Source organism: Lithobates pipiens, unplaced genomic scaffold (genome assembly GCF_037356315.1).
Source record: "Lithobates pipiens isolate NorthernLeopardFrog02 unplaced genomic scaffold, aLitPip1_a1.2 Scaffold_3, whole genome shotgun sequence".
In the NCBI taxonomy this organism is placed as follows: Eukaryota; Metazoa; Chordata; class Amphibia; order Anura; family Ranidae; genus Lithobates; species Lithobates pipiens.
In genome coordinates this window covers 28,114,780-28,122,357 of record NW_027507790.1, presented here as the reverse complement: position 1 = coordinate 28,122,357, position 7,578 = coordinate 28,114,780, and the positions used below count along the sequence as shown (strand labels likewise).

The window sequence follows — 7,578 nt, the reverse complement described above, 5'->3', positions numbered from 1 at the left end:
GATTCGCGCTTTTCAGACTTCAGCTTAATTTGTCCGTTTGCTGCGGCGCAGTCTACCTGTGAGGTTTGTATCTGTCTTTCGGTACGCGTGGATCAGTTGTACCTGTTATTAGGCGCTTCTGGTCCGCTCGTTTCTGGGTTTCAGGTCGTTCTTCATAGGTCTGGCTGTTCTTCAGTGCGTTCAGTTGAGCTTGTCTGTCCAGCCGACCGTTTCAAAGCCATGGAGTGTGGACGTACTCGGGAACGAGTTCGTGCTATATGGGGGCTTGGTGTTGGGGTTAATACTTTGACCCGAGCCCAGTCTGTGAACAGGGTGAGGAGGAGTTCATGGACAAAGAATTGGTTGCGCCAGCGTGACCAATTCTCGCATATGTCTTTACTCCGTGAGATCTATGAGAATAATCCTGATGATTTCAGGAATTATCTCAGGATGACGGACCCCGTTTTTCACCGTCTGCTGGCTTTGCTGACCCCTTATATCAGCAGGCAGGATACCTGCATGCGGCAAGCCATCACTCCGGAGCAGAGGCTCGTCGCCACGTTGCGCTACTTGGCGACAGGGAGAAGCCTTCAGGACCTCAAGTTCTCGACAGGCATCTCCCCCCAGGCTCTGGGGATCATTATTCCAGAGACCTGTTCTGGCATTATTCGGGTCCTGCAGAAGGAATATATGAAGGTAAGTTTGTTCTTTTAATATTGCATTGTATGTTTGTATTAATTTCATCATGACTTTTAATATCCATGACAGGAATATGATGTGAATGTCCCCTTTATATGAATGCATGCAATTTTTTTATTTTTTTTTTGTGTCATTTTTTTTTCTTTAAATGTTTTTTTTTTTTTGTGTCATTTTTTTTAGCTTTTTACCTTTTTTGTGTATACACCCTGTGTGTGGGGAGAGAGAGAGAGAGAGAGAGAGTGTAAGGTGTTCGTCTTCTAGATTCCCCTGGATAGCCTAGGCTGGAGTGGCTTAATGGAGGTCCCATACACCGGCGGTTAATCAATACACATACACTCCATTTGTACGTGGTGAAGATTACAGGGTTTAATGGGAAGTGGACCTTCTTTTATATGGTATTTACAAAGCCCTGCCCAGTGAGTTTCACATACATCAACAATTTAACTCATGACATTAGCTCTTTCCTGAAATGTAAGTTAAAGGTTATCTCCTGACAGTTATTTTCAACATCTACTGACTGACCATATTCTTGCGTAACCAGTCCTTATCTTAGCTTTGTGTCTCTCAGCAATGTATAGAAAACGAAACTACAGACAGATGCTCTGTCATCTAGTCACGTTATTTTGTACATAGTATGTTACGTACGCAATTCTGATACCTATTGAAATGCAAGCCTAAGCATATTGGTACTTGACTTAGTATTTCAATAGGTATCCCCTTATAATCCTCCCTTTGATCATTCTGTGATTTACATAATGATCATTCCTTTTCTAATTTAATAGCACAGGCTTCATACTCCGAACCCTCGTGCTCTTGTGACGTTTGTTAGGACGATAGGAGGGGTGCCATTGAGGAGAGGGGTGAAGTTTAAGGGGACTGCCATGAGAGGGATTCTAGCTGTACTGGGATGTAGTTTGCTGCAGATCCAGCATTTCTCAAAACCGGATTTTTGAGCATAGCTATATTTGAATTTTAGTAGTAACATCTTGTCAGTCAGTCCCTTAGGTGACTCATTAACGGGTATAATACTTCTAATATGTCTTTGGCCGGGGGTATTATTCATCTTAGGTGGTCCACATATCCCTTTTAATAGACCTAAGTCTTCTGGATGATATATACAGTTGGCTATAAACCATGTGGGCAGGAATACAAGTAGTACCAGACTACCCCAGAGGCATACAGCCTTCCCTGACACTGAAGGTAAAAACATTTCTACAAGTTCTTATGCTTGTCCTTCTTCTTCGCTATCATGTAGGGTTTCAAGGGTTAATTGTCCAATGCCTTCCTGAATCTCTTGCAGTTCCGGTAGCTGTTCGGGTGGGTCGGGTTCTCCTTCAATAGGTGGGGGGTCGGCGGTTGTGGGAAGCGGTGGGCACTTTTTCAGCCTGCTGGCGTGGATCCAGGTGTTTCCTTGGTCAGTCAGGACCGCAGTTCTGGACACCTTTTCAACCTTCCAAGGTCCAGAGTAGATTGGTCCGATCCTCTTTTTGTGGGCCAGTTGCTTGACTAGCACTTGATCTCCTGGGATGAAGGGGTGTGTTGGCTCTGTGGAGAGAGGAGAAAAGGTGACAGAAACTTGTTCGTTCGTTTCATGAAGCATACTTACCAGGTTTTTCACGTACATTTCCTGTTGGGAATAAATGTTAATGTCAGAGTTAGGATTTGTTAAATTAGGATTTGTTATACAGGTTGGTTAAAGGGGCAGCTCCTATGTGTCCTGGGCCATGGAGGCATGAGAGTATGAGAATGCAACTTGCTTCAGGTACTCCCAATACCTTCCCCTCTTTTGTCCAAAGACCCTCGGGGTCTTTGGTCAATCCTGCAGCGACCCAGAAATGAACGTCCTGGTCTGTGGCCATTGTTTGTATTTGTGCTACAATTGTTTTGAAGTTGGATGAAGTGAAATGTTCTTTAAAGAAAACTGTTGTGGGGGCAGGGGGGTTAGGGGAGGAGGCGGCAGCTTGCTTTGCAGTTCTATCGGCTAGGGCGTTACCCTTGGATATTTTGCTGTCGTCCGAGGAATGGGCTTTTACCTTGATAATAGCCACTTCCTTTGGAAGGAGGATGGCCTGGAGAAGAGCCATAATATGTGTGGAATTGGCAATTAGTCTATTGTCTGCGGTTTTGAAACCTCTATTAGCCCATATCACACCAAAGTCATGCACCACTCCGAAAGCATATCTACTGTCGGTGTAAATGTTCACCTTTTTATCAGTGAATAGAATGCAGGCTCTAGTGAGAGCTTCCAATTCCGCTACTTGGGCCGAAGAGGGAGGTAGTGGCTTGGCTTCTAGCACCTTGTCTGGTAATTGGACTATCGCGTAACCTGTTAGGAAAGTGGAATCAGAGGGGCGGGAGCAACTACCGTCAACGAAAACATCTTCCGCATCTATAATAGGTGTATCCGTGAGATCAGGTCTAGGGGATGTGATGGATTCCACTTTTTCCACACAGTCATGATGCTGGTCTGGGTCTTGTGGTAGACGCAGCATGGAGTGCAGGAGGCGGACAGCAGGGTTGCTAGCGGGAACATATTTAAGAGATAGATTGTCAGTGTTCATAAGGGTAATCTCATAACCGCTGAGCCTTTGTGAGGTCATGTGTTGGGTGTTCATGTTCTGTATGAGGTGGGTGACAGAATGGGTGGTGAAAAGTGTCATTGGGTGGCCCAAGACCAGTTTGTTAGCGTCCTGTACTGCCATAGCACAGGCTGCTAAATTCTGGAGACATGACGGCATGCCTTGAACCTGGACAGGGAGTTTCTGGGATAGGTAAGAAACCGGGCGGTATCCTGTTCCATGTTGTTGTGTGAGAACCGCGGCAAAAGATTTCCCTGAAACTACACAGTACAGCTGAAAAGCTTTACCATAGTCTACCAATCCCAGGGCGGGTGCACATGACAGACTGTTTAATAGAGCTTGAAAAGCTTGTAGTCTGTCTTCAGTCCAATCTATTAATTTAGGGGCTGTCGAGCCAGTAGCCTCTCTTAGGATACTATCATAATGAGAACAGTCAGGAATCCATTGGCGGCAATATACCATTGCACCCAAGAACGAGAGTAGGGCAGCTTTGTCTTTTGGGGGACTGAGAGCTCGAAGGGCTGCGGCACGTTTGGGGGACACTAGCCTTGTCCCTTCCTTTAGAATGCACCCTAGGTATTCTACCTGTGGCTGGCACCATTGTATTTTCTTCCTTGAGGCTAGATGCCCGGCGTGAGCTAGGTGTTGTAACAGTGATGTTGAATCGACCGCACAATCTTCAGCAGTTCGACTGCACAGGAGCAGGTCGTCCACATACTGTATTAGTACCGACCCACGCTCAGAAGTCCAAGACTTGACAGTCTCGTTGAGTACCATAGAGAAGGCGGCTGGACTGTCTACATACCCTTGCCAGGTTAGTTGGCCCCCGGCCCAGGAGAAAGCAAACATAGGTTGGGCTTCCTCTGCAATGGGAATGCTAAAGAAAGCATTCACTAAATCCATTACTGTGTAGCATAGAGAGTCTGCCGGTATGCATGAGAAAATAAAAGTGATGTCTGAGACTAGGGGTGGGAGGGGAATCACTTGTTTGTTAACTGCCCTTAGGTCTTGTACAAGTCTCCACTCCCCACTGGCCTTTTTACAGGGTAAATGGGTGTGTTCCAGGGGCTAATGATTGGTTTTAGGATACCTTTAGATATGTAGTCATCGATCTGGGGGGCAATGCCTTGGGTCTTTTCGGGGGGCAGGGGGTATTGTTTGTGATATTGTGCTTCTGCGTCAGGGCGCATCTGAGGCGAGTAAGGCGTACAGTTAATGAAACCTACGCTACCTTTGTTTTCCGCCCAGATAGCATGTGTTTCGAGAGAGGCGGGGAGTAGCATAAAGAAGCCTCTGTGTGCATGTCGCTTAGGGCCATGTAAGTCACATAATGGTGAACTAGCTGTAAGGGAACCTTCTCTATTAAACTTAATGGTAATACACAGTTGTGCCAAGAGGTCCCGTCCCATAAGGGGCACAGGGCATGAGGACAAGACGGCAAAAGTTTGGGTACATAATTTCTGTCCTTCTGGAGTGGCTACAGTCAGTGGTGGAGTGATGGGATGGGTGACAGGTGTCCCATTAATACCAATAGAGTTTCCCTCGGTGCATTGTGGTGTGTTAAAAATCTCATCGTTCACTGAACTAGAGGTGGCGCCAGTGTCTATCAAAAAGCAGACACGTTGTCCATCTACATGTAATACAACTTGAGGAAGACTTCTCCATGAGGGATTGTAACACACTAGGCTGAGGGAAGGGACATACTCTAGGCATCCCTATTGGGGTGGTGGCTGCCGATTGGATGGCCACTGCATAGGAATTCTGGGTGGTGGTCTATTGGGGGCCTGAGGGTGCATTATTTGTGGCTGTGTAGGATATTGGGGTAGTGGTTGATGAGGGTTCTGGTATGGCGGATAACGGGGATACTGTGGGCGGGTCTGGGGGTTAAATTCCCTGCCTCTGCCTCTTGCTCTAATCTGTCCAGTCCTATAAGGGCACTGGGATTTCCAGTGTCCTTGCTGTCCACAATTGAAACAACCTCGGTCCGGGGGATAAACAACAGCTGGACCAGGATATGTTTGCATGGCCATTAGGGTCATGGATTCCCAATTGGTGACACCTTTCCCGGACTTGTGCCCAGAAAGGTTCCACCTTGGGATCCGGCAAGTTATGTTGAACATACTCATACGGGGTGGGAGTTCCCGGACTCTGGGGCTGGGTGCCTGCAGAATTCCCCATCTAGTAATTTGGGTAAAGTATGCCTGGTATGTGGGCAGAGGTGATAACAGCCTGTTTGGTCAATAATTTGTTCCCTAATGCGGGGGTAAGTTCCCTGATCTTCCAGGTCAGATGGACTAATAAAACTGTGAAGATTTACCCTTAATATACGATGAAGGGTACCTTTCCTGGTGGCGGGATATACCCCTCTTACACCAAGTCTGCAAGAGAAGCCTGTAGGTCTAGTGGTCAAAAGAATCTACCTTTCATAAATGCTAAGAAAAAGTAAACCTAGCGTGCAGTGTGAACAGGCAGGTGCTACCTCACTACAATCTGGTTCTTAATACTCTGTATTCATTTAACAACATTTGGGTTTATTCAAACAGATATCCACTCTATATAATTATATCTTATACAACGTTAATACTCTATATACTTACGCTTGCACCTAAAGAGAAACAGACATATTGTTATGGTTTAAGATTTCAGCTTTAAAATTTTTCATGTACATTATCAAGTAATCACATCATGATGCATTTCATTATTTATAGTGCACTTTAAAAGTTCTCAAGTGGGCGTCCATTTAGCCAATCCTTATGTCACGGGCGTATATGATACCTCCCGTGTTAGAATATAATCATAAATATCTCTCTTAGTTTATAGTCGGACCAACCTAGTCAGACTCCTCAATATCTCTTAGTTTATAGTCGGACCAACCTAGTCAGACTCCTCAGTACCTGCGAACCCTTTTCACCCCCCAAGGGACCAGCCTAGTCCGTTGCGAAGGCACAGTTTATATATATATATAATTAAATTTCTTATAATGGTTGTTTGGACAGGTCAAGCATAAACGCCAATTACCATAAAAAGAGGCAAAAGGTGTAAATGACTTACCTGTGCAAACACACCCCACTTCTGGTACCAAAAACTGTAAGGTGTTCGTCTTCTAGATTCCCCTGGATAGCCTAGGCTGGAGTGGCTTAATGGAGGTCCCATACACCGGCGGGTAATCAATACACATACACTCCATTTGTACGTGGTGAAGATTACAGGGTTTAATGGGAAGTGGACCTTCTTTTATATGGTATTTACAAAGCCCTGCCCAGTGAGTTTCACATACATCAACAATTTAACTCATGACATTAGCTCTTTCCTGAAATGTAAGTTAAAGGTTATCTCCTGACAGTTATTTTCAACATCTACTGACTGACCATATTCTTGCGTAACCAGTCCTTATCTTAGCTTTGTGTCTCTCAGCAATGTATAGAAAACGAAACTACAGACAGATGCTCTGTCATCTAGTCACGTTATTTTGTACATAGTATGTTACGTACGCAATTCTGATACCTATTGAAATGCAAGCCTAAGCATATTGGTACTTGACTTAGTATTTCAATAGGTATCCCCTTATAGAGAGAGAGAGAGAGATAGAGAGAGAGAGAGAGAGAGAGATATAGAGATATAGAGAGAGAGATATAGAGAGAGATATATAGATATATAGAGAGAGATATATAGATATATAGAGAGAGATATATAGATATATAGATATATAGAGAGAGATATATAGATATAGATATATAGAGAGAGATATATAGAGAGAGATATATAGAGAGAGATATATAGATATAGATATATAGAGAGAGATATATAGATATAGATATATAGAGAGAGATATATAGAGAGAGATATATAGATATATAGATAGAGATATGGATTGTCAACTCATTAATTATTCCCCCCACTCAAATTTGTTTCATGTGTTGTATACTTAGTAATTAGTCCCCCACCCCACTCAAATTTGTTTCATGTGTTGTATACTTAGTAATTAGTCCCCCCCCCCACTCAAATTTGTTTCATGTGTTGTATACTTAGTAATTAGTCCCCCACCCCACTCAAATTTGTTGCATGTGTTGTATACTTAGTAATTAGTCCCCCCCCCACTCAAATTTGTTTCATGTGTTGTATACTTAGTAATTAGTCCCCCCCCCCCACCCCACTTACCCACCTAATTTATGTCCCCTGGTCCATCAGAGGGCTGATTAATCTGTGAATTGGTCCGCCTACTTTTTTTTTTTTTTTTCTTGGCAGAAAACAAATTTGCAAGATTTCTGTTTAACTGTTGTTCCAAAATGTTTTTGAATTTTATTTGTTATGAATTGTTTTT

At 44.0% G+C, this 7,578-nt stretch overlaps 1 long non-coding RNA gene across 1 annotated transcript; it reads right to left on the bottom strand.

The window, feature by feature from the left end:
- Positions 1 to 1,018: 1,018 nt before the first annotated feature.
- Positions 1,019 to 6,439, bottom strand: LOC143940237 (uncharacterized). The gene is made up of 2 exons (XR_013263836.1): positions 6,309 to 6,439; positions 1,019 to 2,223 (listed from the first exon to the last, which is right to left on the bottom strand). It is a non-coding gene; the product is annotated as an uncharacterized LOC143940237 (long non-coding RNA).
- Positions 6,440 to 7,578: the final 1,139 nt, after the last annotated feature.